Below are 16575 nucleotides of genomic sequence, written 5' to 3'. Positions count from 1 at the left end.
GTAGGTGGCGGACAGGCTTTGGAACGTCAGGAGATAAGTTACTTACTGCAGAATTCCCACCCTCTGACCTGCTCTTGTCATCACAGCGTGTATAGGGCTTGTCCAGTTGATTTTCTGGTCAATGGTAAGCCCCCAGGATGTTGATGGTACATGACTCAGCAATGGTAATTCTGTTGAATGTCAAGAGGAGATGATTAGATTCTCTATTGTTGGAGATGGTCTTTGCCTGACATTTGTGTGGTGCAAACTTGCCACTTATCAACCCAAGTCTGAATATTTTCCAGGACTTGCTGCTTAAGGATACAAACTGCTTCAGTATCTGAGGAGTCATGAATGATGCTGAACATAACCTCACTTCTGACTGAATGGTGAAGGAAATGTCATTAATGAAGCTGCTGAAGGTGTTTGAGCCTTGGACATTACCCTGAGAAGCTATTACAGTGATGTCCTGAGGCTGAGATAATTGGCATTTGGTAGCTACGATCATTTTGCATTGTGCTAGGTGTGTCTCCAACCAGTGGAGAATCTTACTCCTGATTCCCACGGAGTTCATTTTTGCCACAAATAGTTGAATGCTGCCTTGATGTCAAGGACAGTCACTCTCACCTCACCTCTCATGTTCAGCACTTTTGTTTATGTTTGTACCAAGGTTATAATGAGGTCAGGAGCTATAAACAGTCAGTTACAATTGGTTTAATAGTAAAGGAACCCCTAGGTAGCAATGACCACACCAAGATTGAGCTTTACATTCAGTTTGAAAGAGAGAAGAGTGGGTCTAAGACCAGTGTTTTAAAATTAATTAAAGACAATTGAAAAATGGAAAAAAAAATGAAATGAAAATTGCTTGTCACAAGTAGGCTTCAAATGAAGTTACTGTGAAAAGCCCATAGTCGCTACATTCCGGCGCCTGTTCAGGGGGGCTGGTATGGGAATTGTAAGGTTATGAGGACAGGGCTGGCTAAAGTGAATTGGGAAATTTGGTTAAGAAATGAGTCAGTAGGGATGCAGTAGAAGATATTGAAGGAGCTGTTTCATAATACTCAGCAACAATACATTCCAGTGTGTTATACCACCCCTGGGCACGTGCGCAATCAATTCCGGGCCCACATGCCCCGGAGTCACAACACAAGTGAATTAGCAATAATTCTTATAAAAATACCCAAAGTCTTTGTCCATTGGCTGCTCAATAATTACAGTCATCAGATTTGTAAGTTGAAACATAATTACTATTTATTTATAAAACGAATAATGATGAAATATGCAGTAAGTACAACTGGATAACAGCTATCTAACTGACTACCCCCTTTATCTGTCCCACCCTCTACCAGCATATGCAAGACAGACAAACTGGGGGCGTGTGAAAATAATAAGGATGAGGGTCAAAAGATAAGTCTTTGCTTCAAATGGTGGTTCATCGGCACACTTATCTCACAGAACACTGTTTGATCAAAAAACCTTGGTTTGCAGCCTGTGATGATTTTCTCTGTAGTTTAGAAATATATTACTCACAGCTTTTCGTGGAGAGGCCCCTTTGCTTCACATCAAACTCTGATTTCAATGTGTGGTTTATTTCAGGGCCTCTGCCTTCTTTGGAGAGAGTGTTGGTTGGCCTAGACTCTGCCGGCACAACCTGTAATGGTTCTCCTGCACATAGCTTCATCCTGGCTCTCTGCCAGTTCAGAAACACAGTATTTATGGAGAAAAATGGAGTGGGAGAAGAAGACAGCAGTCCTTCCTCTGAGCAGCCAAGTGACAAACTGGAACCAAAACTCAACCCTTAAAGCACTGAAACATTCCACTGGGATCATATCCAATCACCACCTGCTGCTGGGCAGACCACAGCCTTTTGGGCTAATTCACTGGCCACCAGCCAAATCAATCAAACTGAGTCATCACTGATGCCAGCCAATCTCCAATCACAAGTCTAAAACAGCACAGCCTCCCATAAATTTGTGTTTGAATTAAAGGCACAGGCTGCTAACAGGCTGATTTGCCTTAAAGTCACATGTCCATTAAACATCCATGGATCAAAAATGTAATGGCAAAAATTAAAGAAAGGGGAAATAAGGGAATAAAGAGGAACCAACAGAAGGGCATACCTCCCCCCTAAAAAAATGACACTTCAGGGCACGGACGTTTCATTATGAGATGTGCAAGACATAAATCGTAAACACATGTCCATTCCCAGTACACAAGTCCCCTTCACAGCCTCTACATTGGTAACTAATAAGCTATTAAACACGTGACAAAACATTCTCCATCCCGTCATCCTTTCCGGGAATATGTCCGAGCCCGCACCAGGCCGGAGAATCGGCAGGGGGGTGCGGGAATCCCGCCACGCCACTCCGACGCCGGGCCTCCGATTCTCCGCCGACTGGAGAATCGCCGCCAATCGTACCCGCACGGTCGCTACGGCACCCGTGGCGTTTCTCCGCGCTCGACGGGCCGAGTGCCTGCCGAGTTCCGCCGAGTCCCGCCGGTGTGGTTTACATATGGTGCCACCCGGCAGGACCTTAGCTTTCTGGCTCCGGGCGCCGTTCTGGTGGGGGGGCGAGGGGATCCGACTCCAGGGGGTGCCTCCACGGTAGGCAGGCCAGCGATCGGGGGCTACCGATCGGCGGGCGGGCTCATTCCGGGGGGAGGCCTATGTTCGTCCGCACCGGGCCCCTGTAGGGCTCTGCCATGTTGCCCCGGGGCTGATGCGTAGACGGCCATGGCGCGCATGAGCGGACCCGCGCCGGCCGTGTAGGGCCAGCTTTCGGTGCCGGAGCAGCGCACAGAACTCCGCCGTTCTAGCCCCCGAGGAAGGGGAGAATGACTGGACATGGCAGCCCATTGACACTGGCGTCGCTCGCACCGGTTTTGACGCCGGCGTCAACACTTGGCCAACGTGTCTTTAGTGGTTCAGAATTTGTTATGTCTACATCCTGGGTAGATAACAGAGTGCTCCCTTGTGTCCCTCTACACCTCTGTCTATACTCTTCATGTCTCTCATATCAGGCAGTCAGGCTTTTCTGATTATCCAATGGATTTTCATCCTAATGTAGAGGATCTTCTTCAGTCAAACTAAAAACTTTAGGGAAATTTGTATCATTCATGGCTAACTAAGGAAGTTAAATATAGTATCAAATTGAAAGAACAAGCATATAATTCTGCAAAGATTAACAGAAGATTGTACAGAATATAAAAACTGGTAATGAATGACTGCAAAAAAAGAGTGAGTTATTAGAATACGAGAGAAAGCTCATGGTGTGGGGGTAATATATTAGCATGGACGGAGGATTGGTTAGATAACAGGAAGAGAGATTAGCGATAAATATGTCATTTTTGAGTCGGCAAGATGTAACCAGTGGAGTGCAACAGGGTTTACAATCTATATCAATTTGGGCGACATGGTACCACAGTGGTTAGTACTGTTGCTTCACAGCTCCAGGGTCCCAGGTATAATTCCCGGTGTGGGTCACTGTCTGTGCGGAGTCTGCACGTTCTCCCTGTGTCTGCGTGGATTTCCTCCGGGTGCTCCGGTTTCCTCCCACATTCCAAAGATGTGCAGGTTAGGTGGATTGGCCATGCTAAATTGCCCTTTGTGTCCAAAAAGGTTGGGTGGGGTTACTGGGTTACGAGGATAGGGTGGGCTTAAGTGGGGTGCTCTTTCCAAGGGCCGGTGCAGACTCGATGGGCCAAATGGCCTCCTACTGCACTGTAAATTCTATAATTCTATGAGACAAATACAAATAGGAGAGACATTTGTGAAGAGGAATAGAGGAGTCTGAAAAGGGATAGAGATAGGTTAAGTGAATGGACAAAAATGTGGAAAGTCAAGTATTAAGTGGGAAAATGTGAACTTGTTTCATTTTGGCAGGAAGAATAGAAAATCAGTATATGACTTAATTGTAGAGAAATTGCAGAACTCTGCAATACAGAGAGATCCAGAAGCACTGGTACATGAATCACAAGCGGTTGGTATGCAGATACAGCAAGCGATTAGGAAGGCAAATAGAACATTTTTCATTTAGCATGGTGGTAGTGCCACAAAATAAGATGGAGGATATCCTCAGTATGAAGTTACAAGCTTGTCTCCACAAGAACTATGCGGTGATCACTCCTATCAATACAGTCAGGGATAGATTCATCTCTGACAGGTAGGCTGGTGAGGAAAAGGTCAAATAGGTTTATCTCCTTGGTTCTCTTACCACCTTTCACAGGCTCAGTCCAACAGATGTGTTCAGGACTTGGCCAGCTCAATCAGGAGTGTTGCTATCAAGACACTCTTGGGCATGGACATGAAAGTTCCCTATCCAGAGTACATTATGCACACTTAGTACCCTTGGTGCTTCTTACAAGTGCGTTTCAACTTGGATGAGTAGTGATTCACTAGCTGAGAGAGGGCAATAGGTGGTAATTAGCAGGGGTTTTCCTTGCCCATGTTTGACTTCATGAGGTCCAGAGTCAATATTGAGGACTCCCAGGGAAATACCCTCATGGCTGTATACCACTGTGCTGCCACATCTGCTGGGTCTGCCAATAGGATAGGATATATTCAGGCATAGTGACCATGGGTCCTGGGATATTGACAATGAGGCATGACATGGTTATGAGTATCTTAGGTTGCAGATCAGCTCTCCTAATTTTGGCACAAGCACCCAACTGTTAGTAAGGAGGATTTTGCAGGGTTGACTGGGAACATTGCACCGTTTTCATTTCCAGTGCCTCAATCGATGCCCGATGGTCCATCTGGTTTTCTTCCTTTTCCACTTTCCTGCAGCAGATTGGTGCTCAGCCATCTCAGAGGGCAGTTGAGAATCAACCACAGTACATGGGTCTCGGGTCACATGTAAATCAGACCAGGTAAGAATGGCAGATTCCCTTCCCTAAAGGGAATTAGCGAACCAGGTGGATTTTTACTAGAAGTGGATTGTTTTGTGGTCTGACCAGTTGCCGGGGTGGTATTTGCTCCCTTGTCCGCAGAACATTAGCTTGGGCCTCTGGATTACGAGTCCAGTAATATTACCACTATGCCACCATTGCATGTTTTTTTACTTGTTGTGGTGCTTCTTCCCGATCTCCTTTCAGTTCTTTAAAGTATTGAACTATAAATTCACCCAGACTGTGCAGCACGGCCATTGGATTGGATTGGATTGGATTTGTTTATTGTCACGTGGACCGAGGTACAGTGAAAAGTATTTTTCTGCGAGCAGCTCAACAGGTCATTAAGTACATGAGAAGAAAAGGGAATAAAATAAATTACATAATAGGGCATCACAACATATACAATGTAACTACATAAGCACTGGCATCGGATGAAGCATACAGGGTGTAGTGTTAATGACGTCAGTCCATAAGAGGGTCATTTAGGAGTCTGGTGACAGTGGGGAAGAAGCTGTTTTTGAGTCTGTTCGTGCGTGTTCTCAGACTTCTGTATCTCCTGCCCGATGGAAGAAGTTGGAAGAGTGAGTAAGCTGGGTGGGAGGGATCTTTGATTATGCTGCCCGCTTTCCCCAGGCAGCGGGAGGTGTAGATGGAGTCAATGGATGGGAGGCAGGTTCGTGTGATGGACTGGGCGGTGTTCACGACTCTCTGAAGTTTCTTGCGGTCCTGGGCCGAGCAGTTGCCATACCAGGCTGTGATGCAGCCCAATAGGATGCTTTCTATGGTGCATCTGTAAAAGTTGGTAAGGGTTAATGTGGACATGCCAAATTTCCTTAGTTTCCTGAGGAAGTAGAGGCGCTGTTGTGCTTTCTTGGTGGTAGCATCGACGTGGTGGACCAAGACAGATTTTTGGAGATGTGCACCCCTAGGAATTTGAAACTGCTAACCATCTCCACCTCGGCCCCGTTGATGCTGACAGGTGTGTGTACAGTACTTTGCTTCCTGAAGGCAATTACCAGCTCTTTAGTTTTGCTGGCATTGAGGGAGAGATTGTTGTCGCTACACCACTCCACTAGATTCTCTATCTCCCTCCTGTATTCGGACTCGTCGTTATTTGAGATTCGGCCCACTATGGTCGTATCATCAGCAAACTTGTAGATGGAGTTGGAACCAAGTTTTGCCACGCAGTCGTGTGTGTACAGGGAGTAGAGTAGGGGGCTAAGTACGTAGCCTTGCGGGGCGCCGGTGTTGAGGACTATTGTGGAGGAGGTGTTGTTGTTCATTCTTACTGATTGTGGTCTGTTGGTCAGAAAATCGAGGATCCAGTTGCAGAGTGGGGAGCCAAGTCCTCGGTTTTGGAGCTTTGATATGAGCTGGGATTATGGTGTTGAAGGCAGAGCTGTAGTCAATAAATAGGAGTCTGATGTAAGAGTCCTTGTTTTCGAGATGCTCTAGGGATGAGTAGGGCCAGGGAAATGATATCTGATGTGGACCGGTTGCAGCGGTATGCGAATTGCAGTGGATCATGGCGTTCTGGGAGTATGGAGGTGATACGCTTCATGATCAACCTCTTGAAGCACTTCATCGTGACTGGAGTCAGGGCCACTGGCCGGTAGTCATTGAGGCACGTTGCCTGGTTCTTCTTTGGTACCGGTATGATGGTGGTCTTCGTGAAGCAGGTGGGGACCTTGGAGTGGATTAGGGACAGGTTAAAGATGTCCGCGAATACCTCTGCCAGCTGGTCCGCGCAGGCTCTGAGTGCACGACCAGGGATCCCATCCGGGCCCGTCGCCTTCCGTGGGTTCACTTTCAGGAAGGCCAATCTGACTTCGGAAGCTGTGATGGTGGGTATGGGTGAGTTGTGGGCTGCTGGGGCACTCGACAGCGGATTGTTGGTTACCTGCTCGAACCAAGCATAGAATGCATTGAGTTCATCGGGGAGGGGTGCGCTGCTGCCAGAGATAATGTTCGGCTTCGCTTTGTAGCCCGTTGTGTTGTTTAGTCCTTGCCACAATCGCAAGGATTGGATTGGATTTGTTTATTGTCACGTGGACCGAGGTACAGTGAAAAGTATTTTTCTGCGAGCAGCTCAACAGATCATTAAGTACATGAGAAGAAAAGGGAATAAAAGAAATTACATAATAGGGCATCACAACATATACAATGTAACTACATAAGCACTGGCATCGGATGAAGCATACAGGGTGTAGAGTCTGTCTGTGACTCTATCTTGGTTTGATATTCTCTCTTGGCATCTCTGATGGCTTTGCGGAGGTCGTACCTGGATTTCTTGCATAGGTCAGGGTCGTCTGCCTTGAACGCCTCAGATCTGTCCTTCAGTAGGAAGTCAATCTCGCGATTGAGCCATGGTTTCCGGTTGGGGAACGCACGTACTGCTTTCTTTGGCACGCAGTCGTCCATACATTTGCTGATGAAGTCTGTGACGGTGGTGGCATACTCATTTAAGTTGGTCGCTGAGTTCTTAAATATGGACCAGTCCACTGTCTCTAAGCAGTCACGTAAGAGCTCTTCTGTCTCCTCGGACCAGCACTGCACAACCTTCTTAGCTGGATTCTCCCGCTTGAGTTTCTGCTTGTATGCCGGGAGAAGGAGCACCGTCTTATGGTCTGATTTCCCAAAGTGCGGTTGGGGGATGGAACGGTAGGCGCCCTTGATTTTTGAGTAGCAGTGGTCAGGAGTGTTGTCACCTCTGGTGGGACAGGAGATGTGCTGGTGGAATTTTGGCAGTACACTCTTGAGGTTGGCCTTGTTGAAGTCTCCGGCCATGATGAACAAGGCCTCCGGGTGTTCTGTTTCGTAGTTGTTTATTACTGTGTATAGTTCATAGCCATGTGTATAGCCATGTAAATTTGGCATTGCACCACCTAGTTTCCCCAGACCAATATGTTATCATATTTTTCAAATAGACTGTGGGTAATGATCTCTTTAAGCTGTGGTTATTGGAAGAATGGCCTTGGGTGGTGTGCCCTTTCCAAGAGCCGGTGCCGACTTGATGGGCCGAATGGCCTCCTTCTGCACTGTAAATTCTATTTTTTAAAAAAAATTCGATTGGGTTTTCACTGCATCCTTTAGGCATGATTTTACAGAGTGAAATGTTCCTCATTTACACCAGTTAAGTGACAACTTAGGTGCTTCAAAAATGTGAAAGGAGCATTATTAAATCCGGCTTTCATGATTGGCCAGTTTTCTTCTGTTGTCAATAATGGATTTGTATTCAGAATCGTCAGCAGCAAAATCCGCCATAGCTGTGGTTTTCATTTGGTCTGTTAAAAAACAATAAAAACAGGGCAATTAATGTTTTATTCAGATAAAAGAAAAATATGCCCCTAAATGTTTTAAATGCTGTTTTTTAATTAATTATTTTATTATCCACTTGAGCATACCAGTGATACATTAGAAAACATTGGAATATGTTTAATTTCTCAAGATGTCTATTAGAATGCTGGGAGTGATTTAAAAAATAATGAATCTTGTGATTTGTATTTGGAATGCCATAGTTGTGAGGTATTATATTAGATGTTAATACTTTCACAGCAGCTCGCACTGAATAAAAGCATTCCAGTGGGATTCAGAATTTAGGATTTGGGTAGCATTAAAGGCAGCATCTATCTGCAGTACTGCTGTGATGGTAAACACTGACACAAGTACAATATTTATGAGGTGGTGAGTGTGTGATGGAGTCAATGGGGAGATAAAATGTATTTTTTTTCTTAGCGGTGAAGTCCAGAACAATGCATGAATAATAACCATAAAATGTCGGTGTCCAACAATTTAGGAAAACCCGGAATATTTGACGTACAGGAATACCTTGAACAGTGCTACCAAAGTGTATTTTGAGCCACCACCATTCTGCAAGTACGGTTAAGCTTCTAACTCTGATTTCATTATATTTTCATTTAATAAGTTCATCATCCATGGTAGGAGAAGTGCTATTCTACAAATTAATCTCATCCACGATCAGTCTGTGCAGCAGAAGCAGAGCTCAAAATCTGCCAATCAAATCACCCTGATGAGCTCAATTTAAAGAAAAGGATTTTATTGGATAAAAGTCATCCATACAAAAGTGCTCTCATTCTCCAAATGATCTTTTCGCACAAGACTATTTTCAATATGATACATTTACGTGAGGTAAACGTTCATTTCAGTTGAATTTTCCTTGAGAATTATCTTCAGCAGGATTTTTCTAGTTGCAGCTAATATCTACACCTATCTAACTACACCTCCCGCTGCCTTGGGAAAGCGGGCAGCATAATCAAAGACCCCTCCCACCCAGCTTGCTCATTCTTCCAACTTCTTCCATCAGGCAGGAGATACAAAAGTCTGAGAACATGCATGAACAGATTCAAAAACAGTTTCTTCCCTACTGTTACCAGACTCCTAAACGACCCTCTTATGGACTGACCTGATTAATACTGCACCCCTGCATGCTTCACCCGATGTTGGTGTCTATGTATTTACATTGTGTACCTTGTGTTGCCCTATTATGTATTTTCTTTTCATGTACTAAATGATCTGTTTGAGCTGCTTGCACAAAAATATTTTTCACTGTACCTTGGTATACGTGGCAATAAACAGATCCAATCCAATCTATCCCATATTGATTATCAGCAATTTCTCCTGCCCAAGTTTTTTTCATCTCCAGAATCCCATCGGGCTCCAGCTGCAGGAATTCCGTCCGTTACATCATCCAAGTGACTGTCTTTTTATTTGTGAGGATTTCATCGTAAACTGAGTCTCCTCTCTCATTCCAGTAATAGTGCCTGGATTGTCCCCCTGGAGTAACAACTCTATCCCTGCTCCAGTTGAGAACAACATGCACTGAGGATCATACTTGATAACTTTTGTGAGGGCCACGAAGAATCCAGCATGAGTTGAAGGATAAAATTAAATAACTTTTATTTACAATAACATATATATATATATACAACAGCAGCAGCAGTAACTCCCTTGCTGCTCACTCCTCGCTACCTGGTTCTAAACAGGCCAGCTCTATTTATGCAGGGAATCTGCTAACGATTTCTCTGCGCGCCCCCCCATTGGGGAAGCTCGTACTCCCTAAGGATTGTGGGATTGCCATTAGTCCCCAGCTAGTGGTAAGCAGGCAGGTTATAATATCCCATCCTCGTCACCAGTTTTGTGAGGGCCACGAAGAATCCAGCACGAGTTGAAGGATAGAAAGAAATAACATTTATTTACAATAACATATATATACAACAGCAGCAGCAGCGGTAACTCCCTTGCTGCTCACTCCTCTCTAGCTGGTTCCAAACTAGCCAGCTTTATTTATGCAGGGAATCTGTGAATGATTTCTCCACCCCCCTCATTGGGGAAGCTCATACTCCCTTAGGATTGTGGCATTGCCATTAGTCCCCAGCCAGTGGTAAGCAGGCAGGTTATAACAATACCCTTGAACCTTTGGTAGCTTGGAGACATTAGGTACTACATTTACTCACTGAAAGCATCAACAGAATTGTTCAACAACATATTTCTTTAAAAAATGGGTTTTCAAACAGATAGCGTTGACTACAAATGAACAAAATGTCACTATTGAAAGATCATATTATTCATGTACTTGTTACTTCAAATGAACAAATTATTAAAAATCAAGTGTGAATGATTTGACTATTGAATGATCTTTGCTTGACTCTCATTTAATGTACTTTTATGGGTAGCACGGTAGCACAGTGGGTAGTGCTGTTGCTTCACAGCTCCAGGGTCCCAGGTTCGATTCCCAGCTTGAGTCACTGTCTGGTCGGAGTCTGCACTTTCTCCCCGTGTCTGTGTGGGTTTCTTCCGGGTGATCCGGTTTCCTCCTTCAAGTCCCGAAAGATGTGCTGTTAGGTAATTTGGACATTCTGAATTCTCCCTCAGTGTACCCGAACAGGTGCCTCAATGTGGCAACCAGGGGATTATCTCAATAACACCATTGAAATGAAATGAAATGAAAATTGCTTATTGTCACAAGTAGGCTTCAAATGAAGTTGCTGTGAAAAGCCCCTCGTCGCCACATTCCGGCGCCTGTTCGGGGAGGCTGGGACGGGAATTGAACCGTGCTGCTGGCCTGCTTTGGTCTGCTTTAAAAGCCAGCGATTTAGCTCTGTGGTAAATGATCTATCCCTCCCACTGACCACATGTCCATAATCCCACAGAATCTCGATCCGACGGTGCTGGCCCATCCGGGGTGGTTCCCTCCTCTGCCTCCCATGAGACCACCTCAGAGGATAGCTCCGAGGATGCCACATTCAACGCATCACAGGTGTCATCCCCATCCTCCCCTGCTGCCTCCCAAGACAACATCTCGAGGGAAGCTCCAAGGAGACCACCATATTTGCAGCACAACTATCATCTCCATCCTCAACCAGCACAGAGTTGCACACTTCAGTGTACGACAGTTGTCGTCAGGCTTATAGGGCACATTCTGGTGAGTGCCACACAGTTGCTGATGCACATTAGGTGGAGGCAAGTACACCCAGGCGATACAGTATTTGGATCCCAGGACCCAGCTGGGTCTCAGTCAGATGCTGAGCCTGCAAAATAGGTTTATCCGGAGCTGATGCAGTCAATAGGGTGCGGCCGTGATATTCAGAGGGGGATGTCAGCGACACTCCAGCAGGTTTAGCGTCGATTGCAGAAGCCCCAGAGACTACGGGCGCATGAGGTACCGCCGGCAATGCATGACACCGAGGCCAACACTGCTTGGGTGGCAACTGCAGTGGAGAGCTTGGTGCATGACGTTGGCAGCATGAGAGGTGGTGTCCAAGATGTGGTGCAGTAGGTGGCCTGACGGCCATGTATGAGGGTCCTTGAAAGGGGTTTTGGTTTATTGGATTTTATATTGAATTTGACTTTTACTAAGGGGGATTCATTAAGAGTTCTATACATTGATTACTGTAGGTGTTGTGTTTTCTTTATGTTGTAATTGATAACAAATTCTTGCTGCGTTTTATATATGTTAACTACATTCTTATAATAAACTTTGTTTTGATGAAAGCACCTGTTATAATACACACCAGTATATCATGGTGCAGATACACACACTGATGGACACACAGCGGGACTAATCAACACACACAACACCGCAGCCAATCACCAGTTAGAGCACACGCACTATAAAGACAGGAGGCATCAGAGTTCCTGCTCATTCGGGATGCAGCCTCTCAGAAGGACAAAGCTTACAGCCTGCAGCACAGATCTTCACCATGTGCTGAGTGCATAGACTGGTTAGGACAAGCATAGGTCTTTAATTTAATCTAACATCGTGTTAACCCACAGTGAAAGTATGTTCAACAGTTTCTAACTTAATAAGATAGTGTTGCACTATTTTAAGTGTTGGTGGCCTGTATGTGTTCCATGGATCCAGAGCACCCAACACATCATGATACCAGGAGTTGAGGGATATTAGAACTTCTTAGACCTACCTGCCAGTGATCTGCCTTCCACCAGCATACAGTCATCCTGCAAAATGGACAGCGTCCGCCCGCCGCCACCGCTTTGCATCACCGGTAACCTAGGGGCCAATTGGAAGATATTCAAACAACGCTTCCAGCTCTACTTGGAAGCCACAGACCGGGAAAATGCTTCAGACACCAAGAAGATCGGTCTCTTCCTATCCATGGCCTGGAAACATGCCATCCACATTTTCAATTCTCTCACCTTTGCTGATGATGAAGATAAATCAAAATTCAAGACGGTCCTCCTCAGGTTTGACACTCACTGCAACATAGGGTTAATGAAAGTTTCGAGCGCTATGTATTCCAACAGCGTTTGCAGGGTAAGGATGAAACTTTCCAGTCCTTTCTCACCCACCTCCACACCCTTGCGCAGTCCTGTAATTACGAGCCCACCTCCGACTCCATGATACGCGACCAGATCGTTTTTGGTGTTCAGTCGGACCCCCGAACGCCATCGAGACCTGCGTGCTACACGAACACGCCACTAGTCGGTATTCCCACATCCAAGCGGCTGAAATGGCGCGGCAAAGTCCCCACAAGGCAGAACGGGTCCAAGCAATCAAGCAACTCCAGGGCCTCAGCCTGGATGAGGGCGGCCATTTCGCGTGCTTTTCACGGACTCCCGCGCTTGTGCTCACTGAACGAGGGGACGGTGACGTCGACGAATGTACTGCGCAGGCGCGCACCACGTATGGCCGCACCGTGCATGCGCGGTGGTGCAGCAAACGTACTGACGCTACAACGTGCGGCAGCTGTGGCTCCACCCACTTAAAGCAGCAATGCCCTGCCAAATCGCGACAATGCCTGAGATGTAGCAAACTTGGCTACTATGCTGCTTTATGCAGATCAGCTCGGCCTGCCAATTCGTATCGCTCCGGCCAACCTCGCAGGGATGTCCAGGCCATTCAACCCACGGTCACCGAGTCCGATGCCGTCCTACTACCCAATAATGACACCGAGGACCCGAAGGCACCTTTTCGAATCGGTATCGTTACAAAAAACAGGGTGTCCCCGAAGCAAAGAATCCAGCCTCTATCGATATACAGCATCGATCCAGACGATGAGTGGTGTGCCACCCTTACGGTCAACCAGAATTCGTCACCCACCTCAAAGACTTAATTTATGAACTTTGCGGACTTATAGATTCTCTGAATTGTTTTGTTGCTTTGTTTGATCGTTTCCCTGGTTTGTATATAGTGTTGATCTCGTTATTCTTGTTGAATACTGCTTCTCTGCACCAGGCACCTTCCCATGTAAATAGCTTAGTTCTCATGTACGTAGTCCTGTAAATATGTCTTCGCACCCCACACGTAGTTAGGAACATTCTCACCATACATTATTTATTGCCACACACATACATTCTTTTATAAAAGGGGGATGTCATAATATACACCAGTATATCATGATGCAGATACACACACACTTATTGGACACACAGCAGACCAATCAACACACACAACACCGCAGCCAATCACCAGTTAGAGCACACGCACTATAAAGACAGAGGGCATCAGAGTTCCCGCTCATTCGGGATGCAGCTTCTCAGAAGGACAGAGCTTACAGCTTACAGCACAGATCCTCACCATGTGCTGTGTGCATAGACTGGTTCGGACAGGGATTGGCCTTTAGTTTAATCTAACATCGTGTTATCCCACAGTGAAAGTGTGTTCAACAGTTTCTAACTTAATAAGATAGTGTTGCACTATTTTAAGCGTTGGTGGCCTGGATGTGTTCCACGGATCCAGAGCACCCAACACATCAGCACCTAGGAAGTCTGATGAATCACACCTGAAGTGAAGGCTCTTGTGCTCACCGTAGCCAAATTCAACATAAATGTTCTAGGTCAGGTGAGTTTCATAATACACTTTGGAGTTTCTAAGCCCTGGCCCATGACAATGCTCCCAGGCATATTGAAGGCCACGGGACGTGGTAAGCAGCAACTTTCCTCCACCTTTGATGTGCATCCTAGACTGAGCAGTAGAGTACGGAAAGCTAAGCAGGTCAAGGATCACTGAGAGGGCACTAGGGCACGGGGTGGGGGGCTTGAAGTGTTGGTAATGGGAGGGCAGCATCATCGGGGGCTAGGGGTAGTTGGGGACACATGTACGGTATTAAAAAATGTTGCACCTGGGAAATATGACACCTCTGGTACTTTCTTCTGTAACGCAGGTCGACCCAGAATCTCTTGCCCCATCACCCCAGGTGCGGTGGTCCTGTATTCCCCCCCTTCCCCCACCCCCGGCATACCACATATAGGTGATGAGTGTGAGCACGCACTCAAAAAGACAGACAGGAGTCAGACTAAGGCATGCGTTGAGGAGTACCAGCGCTCAGCTATCAGCAGGTTATCATCACCCCCCCAACTTTCGACAGTGAACCATTGACAATGCCGATACATTCCTGTCATCCTGGTCAGGTGGGCTAAAAAGGATCTCAAAAAGTCACTGGCAAACAGGATTAAGGAAAATCCCAAGGCTTTTTATCCATATCTAAAGAGTGAGAGGTTTGCCAGGGAAAGAGTTAACCCACTCAAGGGCAGGGGAGGGAATCCATGCGTGGAGCCAGAGGAAGTGGGTGAGGTACTGAATGAGTACTTTGCATCAGTATTTTCCAAAGAGAAGGACTTGGATGATGAGTCTGGGGAAGGGTGTGTAGATAGTCTGGATCACATTGAGATCAAAAAGGAGAAGGTGTTGGGCATCTTGAAAAACATTAAGATAGATAAGTCCCTAGAGCCTGATCGGATCTACCCCAGAATATTGAGGGAGGCAAGGGAGGAAATTGCTGGGACCTTGGCAAAAATCTTTGCAACCTCACTGGCTACACTGAGGTCCCAGAGGACTGGAGAATAGCTTATGTTGTTTCTTTGTTTAAAAAGGGTAGCAAAGATAATCCAGGAAATTACAGACCGGTGAGCCTAACGTTAGTCGTAGGGAAACTATTGGAAAGGATTCTTCAAGACTGGATTTATGCAGGGCAGCACGGTGGCGCAGTGGTTAGCCTGCTGCCTCAGGGCCCCGAGGTCCCAGGTTCAATCCCTGCTCTTGGTCACTGTCCATGTGGAGTTTGCACATTCTCCCCATGTTTGCGTGGGTGTTGCCCCCACAACCCAAAGATGTGGAGGGTAGATGGATTGGCCATGCTAAATTGCCCCTCAATTGTAAAAAAATGAATTGGGCACTTTAAATTTATTTTTTAAAAAGACAGGATTTATTCCCATTTTGAAGCAAGTGGATGTATTAGTGAGAGACAGCATGGTTTTGTAAAAGGGAGGTTGTGTTTCATTAAAGCTTTTCGACGAAGTGATGAAGATGATTGATGAAGGTCGGGCAGTGGATGTTGTTTACATGGACTTCAGTGAGCCCTTCGGCAAGGTCCCTCATGGCAGACTGGTACAGAAGGTGAAGTCACATGGAATCAGAAGTGAACTGGCAAGAAGGATAGAGAACTGGCTCAGTCGTAGATGATAGCAGTGAAAGGGTGCTTTTCTGAATGGAGAGCTGTGAGTAATGGTGTTCCACAGGGACCAGTATTGGGACCTTTGCTGTTTGGAGTATATATAAATAATTTGGAGGAAAATGTACCTGATCTGATTAGTAAGTTTGCGGACGACACAAAGTTTGATGGAATTGTAGATAGCCATAAGGACTGTCAGAGGATACAGCAGGATAAAGATCGGTTGGAGGCTTGGACGGAGAGTTGGCAGATGGAGTTTAATCCGGACAAATGTGATGTAATGTATTTTGGAAGGTCTAGTACAGGTGGGAAACATGAAGTAAATGGCAGAACCTTTAAGAGTATTGACGGGCAGAGGGATCTGGGTATATAGGTACACAGGTCACTGAAAGTAGCAACGCAGGTGGAGAAGGTAGTCAAGAAGGCATACGGCATGCTTGCTTTCACCAGCTGGGGCATTGAGTAAAGAAATTGGCAAGTCATGCTGCAGCTGTACAGAACCTTAGTTAGACCACATTTGGAATATAGTGTTCAATTCTGGTCACCTCACTGCTAGAAGTATGTGTAGACTTTGGATAGGGTACAGAAGAGGTATGAGAAGAGATTGAATAAACTCAGATTGTTCTCACTGGAACGACGGAGGCTGATGGACAACCTGATAGAAGTTTATAAAATTAATAGGGGCATGGACAGAGTGGATAGTCAGAAGCTTTTTCCCAGGGTGAAGAGACAATTACTGAGGAACATAGGTTTAAGGAACATGGGTAAAGTTTAGAGA

General features: G+C 46.0%; 1 long non-coding RNA gene across 1 annotated transcript in view; it reads right to left on the bottom strand.

The window, feature by feature from the left end:
- Window positions 1-1307: 1307 nt before the first annotated feature.
- The window catches only part of LOC140385406 (uncharacterized), a 41141-nt gene continuing 25873 nt past the window's right edge, over window positions 1308-16575 (bottom strand). The window contains exon 4 of the long non-coding RNA XR_011933358.1: window positions 1308-8153. This is a non-coding gene — a long non-coding RNA (uncharacterized lncRNA). The remainder of the gene's footprint in view (window positions 8154-16575) is intronic.

This window comes from Scyliorhinus torazame, chromosome 11 (genome assembly GCF_047496885.1).
Source record: "Scyliorhinus torazame isolate Kashiwa2021f chromosome 11, sScyTor2.1, whole genome shotgun sequence".
NCBI lineage: Eukaryota > Metazoa > Chordata > Chondrichthyes > Carcharhiniformes > Scyliorhinidae > Scyliorhinus > Scyliorhinus torazame.
Note: the sequence above shows the minus strand (reverse complement) of the source record. Positions and strands in the feature narration are given on the sequence as shown.